Below are 10,631 nucleotides of genomic sequence, written 5' to 3'. Positions count from 1 at the left end.
TCGTTCGTCCCCACCCCCTTTCCCGACCGGCCCGGGCTGAGTGCTCATATAAAGGTCTGCTATTGACTTTGGGGGGACCCCACGCCGTTTTTTTGGCGTAGGGGTTCCCCTTTAAATCCATACCAGGTGATGGGGCTAGCAAGGTGTCAATCTCGCCGATGGAGGCGGTGACATGGAATTCCTGCGCTAGTTCCGTCTACCTGGAGTCACGTTCAAAATGAATGGACTTTACTCCGTGTGTGGGCAAGTCCATTAATTCAAGTCCGGCAGACTCCCACCATAGTCCAGCGGATTGTCCCCGGAAAAGTCCGGTCGTGTGTGGGCGAGTGTGGGCAGGTCCGCTCATTTGGAAAGTCCGATCGTGTGTATGCGGCATTAGTGACACTTCTGACACTTTTTTGGGAACCACTGACATTATTACAGTGATCAGTGCCAAAATATACACTGACACTGTATAAATTACACTGGCAGGGAAGAAGTTAACATCAGGGGCAATCAAAGGGTTTAGTGTATCCCTAGGGGGTGCTTTCTTACTGTGTGGGGGATTGACTCAGTGGCTGAACAGAGAGATCCGTGATCCTGCTTCGCAGGAACACAAGATCTCACTGTGCATGCCTGACAGAATGGTGATCTGACTTGTTTACATCGGCAGAACGCCGTCCTGTCTCTCTGGGGAGCTAACGCAGGTGGCCACTGATTAGTGCCCCCACTGGCTATTGCACAGAATGACGTACTGGTACAGTACATCATTTCGTGCAACAGAGCCAACCGGCCGCAGTATATGTACTGCAGCCAGTCGTCAAGTAGTTATACAAGTAAATTTCACTGTTATATACATAAATATATGTTATATATAAATCTATTCATTCAGTGTTTACTATTGTCATTAGCTTTGATTGGCCCTGTCTGTACCATGTGATCTCTGTGACCAATCACAGAGATCAAGACAATACTATACAATGAATGGCATGAATAGATGCCATTGATTGTGTACAGTTATCATATGATCTGCTGTGACTTGTCCCAGCGATCACATAGTACTGGCAGTGGCCCGGTACATTGATCTGTCAGACAGACAGATCATGCCACAGTGCAACCTGTGGGGCACACGCGAGGCATGTTCTGGGGAGGTCGGGGTCGGGAAGAGGCAGGGAAGAGGCAGGGAAAAGGGTGAGTGGGAGGGGGGCCAAGTCGCTGCCTATAAGGGTCTGCTATTGACTTTGGGGGGACCCCCACACCGTTTTTTTGGCGTAGGGGTTCCCCTTTAAATCCATACCAGGTGACGGGGCTAGCAAGGTGTCAATCTCGCCGATAGAGGCAGTGAAGAAAACAAGCAAAAAAAATATTCTGAACCAAATGATGTCCTAAAATATTTACCAGTGCCCAAGAAATGCAGCCTGACCATTGCCATAAATGCAGCCCGACCATTGCCATAAATGCGACCTGACCATTACCATAAATGCGACCTGACCATTGCGCATAAATTCAACCTGACCATTGCGCATAAATGCGACCTGACCATTGCCATAAATGCAACCTGACCATTGCACATAAATGCAACCTGACCATTGCACATAAATGCAACCTGACCATTGCACATAAATGTGACCTGACCAATGCACATAAATGCGACCTGACCATTGCACATAAATGCGACCTGACCATTGCACATGAATGTGACCTGACCATTGCACATAAATGCAGCCTCTCTTTGCCCACCACTGCAGCATCTTTGCCCACCAATTGCAGCCTCTGTGCCTATTTCAGCCTCTCTGCCCACCAATTGCAGCCTCTGTGTGCCCACCACTGCAGCATCTTTGCCCACCAATTGCAGTCTCTATGTCTAGGGGGGCGGGACATGCACACAGACCCAGCTCCGTGACATATGACGCCGGAGGACAGAGGGAGGAGAGCGCTGCAGTCACAGGTAGGACAGTCCAGCCCTGCTCGCAGGGGCTTCAGATGTCTGTTCTCTGCTCTCCTGCCTCTCTTCTGGCGGTGGTGGCAGGGGGGCTTTGCCATCCGCGGCGGGGGGCGGTGCCTAAAATGCATTCGCTCCATAAGACGCAAAGACATTTTCCCCCATATTTCTGGGGGGAAAAGGTGCGTCTTATGGTGCGGAAAATACGGTAAATATCATTTGTGTACAATGTTGAATGGCCATGCAATTGGCAGTTAAAGTAGCACAGTGTCGAATAGCAAAAAATGCTTTGGTCAATAATTCTCGAAAATGTTTACTTTTTAGACCTTTAGGGGAGAAGACTACCTTTGTAAGTGTATCTAGGGGGCATACAGGGCAAGTCTATCACTGAGGTTGATGGGCAGAATTTTTTTTTGCGAATACTTGCGCATTTCATTTGTCACCAGAATTCATTGCAATCACCATTATGCTAGGTGTAAATGGGCCTGAAAGTGAAATTGATTTGTTTACATGAGAACAGTGAGGCTCCATACACTGTGCAATGTGATTGTACAATTTCCTTTATATCTACCAACAGCTATGTAGTGCAAGGGCCTGCCTGATTGGATACAGAGAGAATGGATAGATAGGTGCATCATTAAATTTCATATTTCTGGTAGATCTATCAGAAAATTAATAAACATTTTCAAATGAAATGGTAAAAGATACGATAATGACAGCAGCACCTAAAAATGCTAATGAAGCGGCGGCTCGTGAAGAGCACGCTCTATGCATTTTTCAAAGTTAAAGTTATGCCTGAACTGCAGTTTGGTTTGGGTACAATTGTCTAAATTTAGAGTTTGGCATCAGTCTGACTGGACTGTGAGATGTTCAGTCTGGCTACAGGGGGCACTGTCTCTTCTGACAGGCATGGTACTATGGTCTGGTTAGGTGCTTAAGTTACTCTCTCTCGGAGCCCGCACAGTGGGAGGGGCGCTCTCGCTGTGCTTTCTGGGAGAGGGTATTTAAGATGTGGACGTCACGTGGTTTGGGGTTCCGGTCCAGAATGATGTACTGACTTCACGATCCTGGTGTTCCTGACCAGCCACCAGGAAGGCTATGTCCTGGGATGCGGATCCACCTGATTTTGGTGTCTCGGGGCTGGCTAGCCCAAGGCAAGAAAACTAAAGGAGGATTCTGAGGTGATTGGGTGCTGTCTCCAGTTTGGGAGAGACCCAGGGTCTTCAAGCATTCCAGGGTAGGACTCTTCAGAAGAAGACCACGTACGGGTTGGTTTCTTAGTAAGAGCCTGGAAGGGCTGAAGTACCCATGAGAATCCGGTCTCATGGATATCGCCAAGCTGGCTGAAAGATCCAGGTATCCTACGAGTGTTCTTAAAGTTTAGTTTCCCTACGTGTTCTACAACAACGTCTGTGGCAGAGACATTATCTTGTACTTTCTACAACAATGTCTGTGGCAGAGACTTGTTCCTGAGTAAGCACCTTGTTGGCTGCTAGGCCTTGTGAGAGAGGGACTGTCCAACTTGACTGAACATCCAGTTGCGAATGGCTATTCTCTGGATGCAGTCAAAGTAAGCAAGTTCTTCAACATTTTGACTTTGACACTAATGCCGTGTACACACGACTGGACTTTTCAAGGGACTAGGTCAGACAGTCTTTCGACTGACTTTCCGAATGAACGGACTTGGCCACACACAATCACACCAAAGTCAGATGGATTAGAACGTGATGATGTACGACCAGACTAGAATAAGGAAGTTCATAGCCAGTAGCCAATAGCTGCTCTAGGGTCGTTTTTTGTCCGTCAGACTAGCATACACACAAACGGATTTCTCGGTACGGCAGAGTTCTGGTGGGAAAATTTAAAACATGTTCTATTTCTAAAGTCTGACAGATTTTTGGCAAGCAAAGGTCCGATGGAGCCCACACATGATTGACTTGTCCGAAGGACTAGTTCCGACTGACCTTTTCTGTCAAAAAGTCCGGGCGTGTGTACGTGGCATAAGAGTATCTGGACTTCCTTTCCAACCCTCTGATCCCAATTTAAGAGACTGTTTTTTGAGATTGAGATTGTCTACGTTTTGCAAATAAAATCTATTCAAGTAGATCTGTTGTCAGTCTCTCGAGTTACTGGGCCATCTACCACGGGACACCCCTAGAAGTGAAACAAGGAGAACAGAAGGTAACGGTAAGCCCAAATCTAACCAGCAGCTCCTTCAGGGGTAGTGCTAGACTAATCCACTTGGAAGTGCCCATAATCTGGGGCAAACAGGCCTGCCAGAGCACTGGAGGATTTCCAGTGGGCCCTGAGTATAAAGTGGCAAATACCTTAACAAACTATGAGTGGGGGCTGTAATTTTATTACAGAACCCACCCCATAAGGGCCCACTCACCACTCGAGAGAGGCTTGCCCAGAATTCTAGAATGGCCATCTCTTCAACCAGCAGTGCTGCCCGGTATCCACCTCCCCTGGGCTGACAGTGTGTTGGTGGCCAGCAGTGTAACCCAATCTCTCTAATTCCTTGCCTGGCGGTGTTTTAATGGACTGCAGTGGTGCACAGTCTGGTTCTCCATCCCATCAGTCCCCCTCTTGTCCTCTTCCATGTTGGCTTATAATTGCCCCTTTCACCCGCCAGCCCACCACAGCCACATAACATGTCACACTGGCAACCCTGGTGGGACTCGCGACCTTAGGAGGGACTCTAGGGGAGAAAGGCAAGATCTTCAATTGTTACTGTGCTTGTGAAGCCTCAAAATGCAACCACTGTTCCAGTCTAGGATTCTTGTCAGGGCAGGTAAATATTGTGTGCAAGAGAGCTTAAGAGGACAATCTGACTCTTGTTCCCAAGCCCGACACATTTCAAGCTTCAGTTTTTTAAGTGACCCTGTAAAAAAAGTCTGGGCATTAAGGAACAGCATGCATTTGTATTACTGTTCCCTTTTCTTCTATCCCAGCACAAGATTCAGCAGCTTCGTTGCATGAACACCACTTTTAATCTTCACATTTGGGTTGTAGAACTTCTTAAGTCAGAATAGCTTTCAGTAAAACCCTGCTACTGCGGCAATTGCATCATTTGCATGAACTAGTTTCTTTGGTATGACTCTGGTGACCTAGGGGTTAAGTAATAGATGAAGCTCTTTTTTTATTCAACACCTCCCTTACTCTCCTAAGTGTAAATCTTTCATCAGAAGGCTGTGCAAGCTAAAGATTGCAGGCTGATGTCCATGGAAAGCTCATTTAGTGTCCACAGGCAACTCAATCAACTGTCTGGAGAAAGACTGATCCAGAGTCAGTCAATATATGTCTGCAGTGATAGAGAGGGAGCACTGGCTACCCCTCCGTCACCTAGCTCTCTCATCTACTCTAATCAATGTTGTTTCACAAAGAATACTCATTCCGTTTTAACCTCTTTACTACCAGGTATTTCACTGCATACCATACAAGAACTTCTTCAACGCACTGATAGAAACCAAAAGAATATAAAAATAACAAAATATGGCTTACTCTCACTGCAACAATATTAAGGTCCAAAGCCAAACTATTACTATTGGCCCAATTTATGCATAAAATGTTTGAGGTTGATTTACTAAAAGTAAATACGCTTTACATTGGAATTGTCACTTTGCAAGTGAATTATACTCTTAGTGAATTAGGTGAGGCTCTGTTGACTTCCATCATCCAGTCATGTGCAAGGAAAAGTACAGTTTAAAAAAAAAAATCCTTGCATGTGATCTTGTTTTTTTCACACGTTTTCACCACATTCAATAAGCTAAGGGAAAAATACCTTTCAAAGTGAACAGTTTATTTAGTTAATTTACTCCTTTTGTTCAACTTTCTCACTGATTTAAATAGGAAAATCAAAGCACACTTAGCCCTTGTCGGAGAATCCGTCGGAATGTGTCCTATCGGACCGTGTTGTCGGATAATCTAACTGTGTGTGGTATGCATCAGACTGATTCCGTCGGAATATCCGTCGGACCAAGTTTTCCAACATGTTGGAAATATTTTCCGACCAACTGGTCCGATCGGACATACTCCGATCATGTGTAGAGAATTTTGATCGGACAAAGTGCCATGCATGCTCAGATCAAATTCCTACATCAAAGCTATTGGCTACTAGCCTGAATGTAGTCCCATCGTAACGAAATGACGGCATCACGTTCTAAAAGATCGAATTTTTCGACAAATTTGTCGACCGTGTGTATGCAACAGTTTCGGACACTATACGTCGGACAAAATCCGACGGATTTGGTTGTCGAAATCTCTGACCGTGTATACAGGGGCTTACAGAGAAGACAGGTACATTTTTGAAGCACAACAATCCTTTATGTGTACTACTGTTTAACCAATGGAAAATCCCCATTCTAAAATGGTTCAAGCCAGCACTTTCCATCAGGTCATGATAATGATGGAAATATAGTCTTAAATAGTGACGGCCTGCAATCCTTGCGTCCGGCCCCATAATCTACATGCGGGACACTGGATGCATGGATTCCAATGTTTTTTTTTTTGTTTTTTTTTAAGCATGTGATTAGTAGGGATGAGCTTTGAGTTCGAGTCAAACTCATGTTCAACAATTTGGGGTGTTCGCGGCAAATTCGAAAAGCCCCGGAACACCCTTGCAAGTCTATGGGAGAAATCTAAAGTGCTAATTTTAAAGGCTTATATGCAAGTTGTTGTCATAAAAAGTGTTTGGGGACCTGGGTCCTGCCCCAGGGGACATGTATCAATGCAAAAAAAAGTTTTAAAAATGTTTTTTTTCGGGAGCAGTGATTTTAATAATGCTTAAAGTGAAACAATAAAAGTGTAATATTTCTTTAAATTTCGTACCAGGGGGGTGTGTATAGTATGCCTGTGAATGGGCGCATGTTTCCCGTGCTTAGAACTGTCCCTGCACAAAGTGTCATTTCTGCAGGAAAAAAAGTCATTTAAAATCACTCACAGCTATAATGAATTGTCGGCTCCCCGTCATACAGAGAACAGTCATTGAAAGTCATTGATAAAAAAAAAAAAAGCGTGGGGTTCCCCTAAATTCAATTAACAGGCCCTTCAGGTCTGGTATGGATTTTAAGGGGAACTCCACGCCAAATTAAAAAAAAAATGGCGTGGAGTTCCCCCTAAAAATCCATACCAGACCCTTTATCCGAGCACGAAACCTGGCAGGCTGCAGGAAAAGAGGGGGGGACGAGAGATCGCCGCCCCCGAACCGTACCAGGCCACATGCCCTCAACATTGGGAGGATACTTTGGGGTCCGCCCCAAAGCACCTTGTCCCCATGTCGATGAAGACAAGGGCCTCAACCCCACAACCCTGGCCGGTAGTTGTGGGGGTCTGCTGGCAGGGGGCTTATCAGAATCTGGAAGCCCCCTTTAACAAGGGGACCCCCAGATCCCGCCCCCCCCCTGTTTGAAATGATAAGGGGGTACAAAAGTACCTCTACCATTTCACAAAGAAAGTGTAAAAAATAGTTATAAAAGATACACACACCGTTGCAAAAGTCCTTTATTAAAAATAAAAATAAAAAAAAGATTCCAGCGGTGGTAATCCACTCTTGCTATCCAGCGATGGATGATCATCTCTCCGGGGTCCAGGGATGGCTGATCTGATCCAGCGATGGGTGATCTCTCCCTCCAGTGCAGCGCATCCATCCTCTGTCTCCACCGGAGGCACTGCGGGAATCCCGGCAGCCTTATGCCACATACACACGGTCGGAGAATCCGTCGGAATGCGTCTTATCGGACCGCGTCGTCAGATAATCCGACCGTGTGTCGTATGCATCGGACTGATTCCGTCCAAATCTCCGTCGGACCCAATTTTCCAACATGTTGGAAATATTTCCCTACCAACTGGGCCGGTCGGACGTAATCCGATCATGTGTAGAGAATTTTGATCGGATCAAGTGCCACGCATGCTCAGATCAAATTCCTACATCAAAGCTATTGGCTACTAGCCTGAATGTAGTCCCATCGTAACGAAATTACGTCATCACTTTCTGAAAGATCGGATTTTTCGACAACTTAGTCTGACCGTGTGTATGCAACAGTTTCGGACACAATCCGTCAGACTAAATCTGACGGACAAAATCCGACGGATTTGGTTGGCAGAATCTCTGACCGTGTGTACAGGGGCTTACACTTCTTATCTGAGGAGGGCGGGGCCACCCATCCCCTGACCCCGCCCCCTCTGACGCAAGGGGAAATCCGGGCTTCCCCAGTGACGTACGGGTGACCCCGCCCCCCTCTGATGTAACGGAAGCCTGTGTTACATCAAGTATGGAAAAGGTTGCCTGGTTCCCTACACCCACAAAAGGTGTCGATTTGGCTATCTGTACTGGGGTCATATACCAGCGAGAGAGCAACTTTTAGGCATTTTCTTGGACAAATATGTTCCTGGGAATATTTAGAGAGAACAAGCCATGTTTGGTTCCAATCAGACTGATCCAGGGTTCAACCCAAATCAGTTTCCCTTTTCATAACTTAGGCAAGTGTGGGGATCCCATAGTATCAGTCAGGGTAGTGTACAAATCAGACACTAGATCCTTCAGGGTAGAGTCTTTATGGTACAGGTTTTAAAATGGGGTCAAACATTTGGGGGGATCCGGATGGTTTCTGAAATAAAGAATGAGCATGATGGCAAATTTGGGTGTATCTGAAGATCTTGGGACGTGGAAGCTGCCAGTGCTCCCGTAGATATTTAAAAGACTTGATACTATCAAATGCCAAAAGATCTTATACATATTTGGTTCTTCTGTCCCATTACCAGGAGGAATTGAGGGGTGTTTAGAAGGCCTGAAAAGGGCAAATGGGACAAGATCATACGTGCTGGAAACAGGAAAAAGGGCAGTCCATCTTTGCCAAATGGTATTGTGTAAATGTAAAACAATACATTTGTTCACATTCCAACAAAAGTATCTCAATATGAGAAAACCTCATTTACGAGCATACTCATATATTCAGAACACCATATGGACTTTGTGGTAGTAACAGTGGAAGTACAGTACTTAAGTGTTGTTGGGCCTCACTTCATCACAAATACTTTTTTCTTTCTTTTTTTTTTTTTTTAAAGTTATCACATATTTCTGTTCTGAGCTGCATATGGGACTTAGAGAGGTGGTGGAAGATAAACAGCAGGATACTGGTCTTCACAGTGAAAAACTGTGCAGTCTTGGCCATTGTATGACAGGCAGGCTGTTATCCCAGCACAGCCAGAAAACTGACCACACTGTGATGGATGTACTGTGGGGACTGGCAGGATCATCATGAAGCAATGCATAGAGAACAGGATCATTTTTAACACAAGTACATGGTACAGCAGGCACATATCAGGAATATGAAATGTTGGGGTAACATATCCCTTTACCTAGCACTCTGCGTGGTTCCTTCTATAGCCGCTTGTTGACCTGCCACCACAGTTTCACCACTATCACTTTGCCACTAGGGGCGCTTGCCCCATAGCAGATGTGAATGCCCGGCAGTTGCAATGACTGCCAGGCTCCCATGATCGTTCGTTACACAGCAAGAACCAGGATCTCTGTGTGTAAAAAAGATTCCGGTTTTCTGAGGGGAAGAGAGACCGATTGTGTGTTCATACAAAGTATGAACACCGATCTATCTTGTCCCCTAGCAAGTCCCATCCCCCCTTCAGTTAGAACAAATAGCAGGGAACACAGTTAACCCCTTGATCGCCCCCTCGTATTAACCCCTTCACTGCCAGTGATATTTTTACAGCACTGATCGCTGTATTAATGCCAATGGTCCCAAAAATGTATCAAAATTGTCTGATGTGCACACCATAATGTCACAGTCACGATAAAAATCGCAGCTCGCCGTCATTACTAGTAAAAAAAATAATAATAAAAATGCTATAACTCTATCCCCCATTTTGTAGACGCTATAACTTTTGCGCAAACCAATCAATATACGCTTATCGCAATTTTTATTACCAAAAATATGTTGAAGAATAATTATCGGTCTAAACTGGGAAAAAATTTGCTTTAAAAAAAATTGGCACTCTTTCACCGCAGAGGTGATCAAATATCACAAAAAGAAAGCTCTATTTGTGGGGAAAAAAAGGACGTAAATTTTGTTTGGGTACAAGGTCGCATGACCACGCAATTGTGAGTTAAAGCGACGCAGTGTCGAATTGCAAAAAATGGCCTGGTCATTCAGCAGCTAAATCTTCCGGGACTGAAGCAAATAGTGTTGCTCTGACAAGATGCCCCCCATGCTCCTTCAGGATTCACTGTCCGGTTATCAGAGTGTTCTTTCCAGGGGTGTATCATGAAATCAATGGGCCCGTGCAAGATAAAAGTTTTGCCGTAGGCATTGATTAAAAAAAAAAATGTGGCACTCTAGTGTGGACATGGCTTAAATTGTGCAAAATATTGATTGTGGCCTAAATGGGTGTGGTTTAATAGAGTCTGAGAGGGTAAAAAAGGGGGAGGGGTATGCCTATATATCAAGAACAATGTACAAGTGAATGTGAGAAATGACATCACTAAGGGAGCTAGGGAGGAGGTGGAATCGTTATGGGTAGAGCTCCAAAGGGATGAAGCCAAGGGGAAAATAATGCTGGGAGTATGCTATAGGCCCCCTAACCTGAGAGAGAAAGGGGAGACAGATCTCCTATCACAAATTAGATTAGCAGCAAGGATGGGAAGTGTTGTTATAATGGGAAATTTTAATCATCCAGACATAGACTGGGCAGAGGG

Source organism: Lithobates pipiens, unplaced genomic scaffold (assembly GCF_037356315.1).
Source record: "Lithobates pipiens isolate NorthernLeopardFrog02 unplaced genomic scaffold, aLitPip1_a1.2 Scaffold_1, whole genome shotgun sequence".
In the NCBI taxonomy this organism is placed as follows: Eukaryota; Metazoa; Chordata; class Amphibia; order Anura; family Ranidae; genus Lithobates; species Lithobates pipiens.
This window is presented reverse-complemented; position numbering follows the sequence as displayed.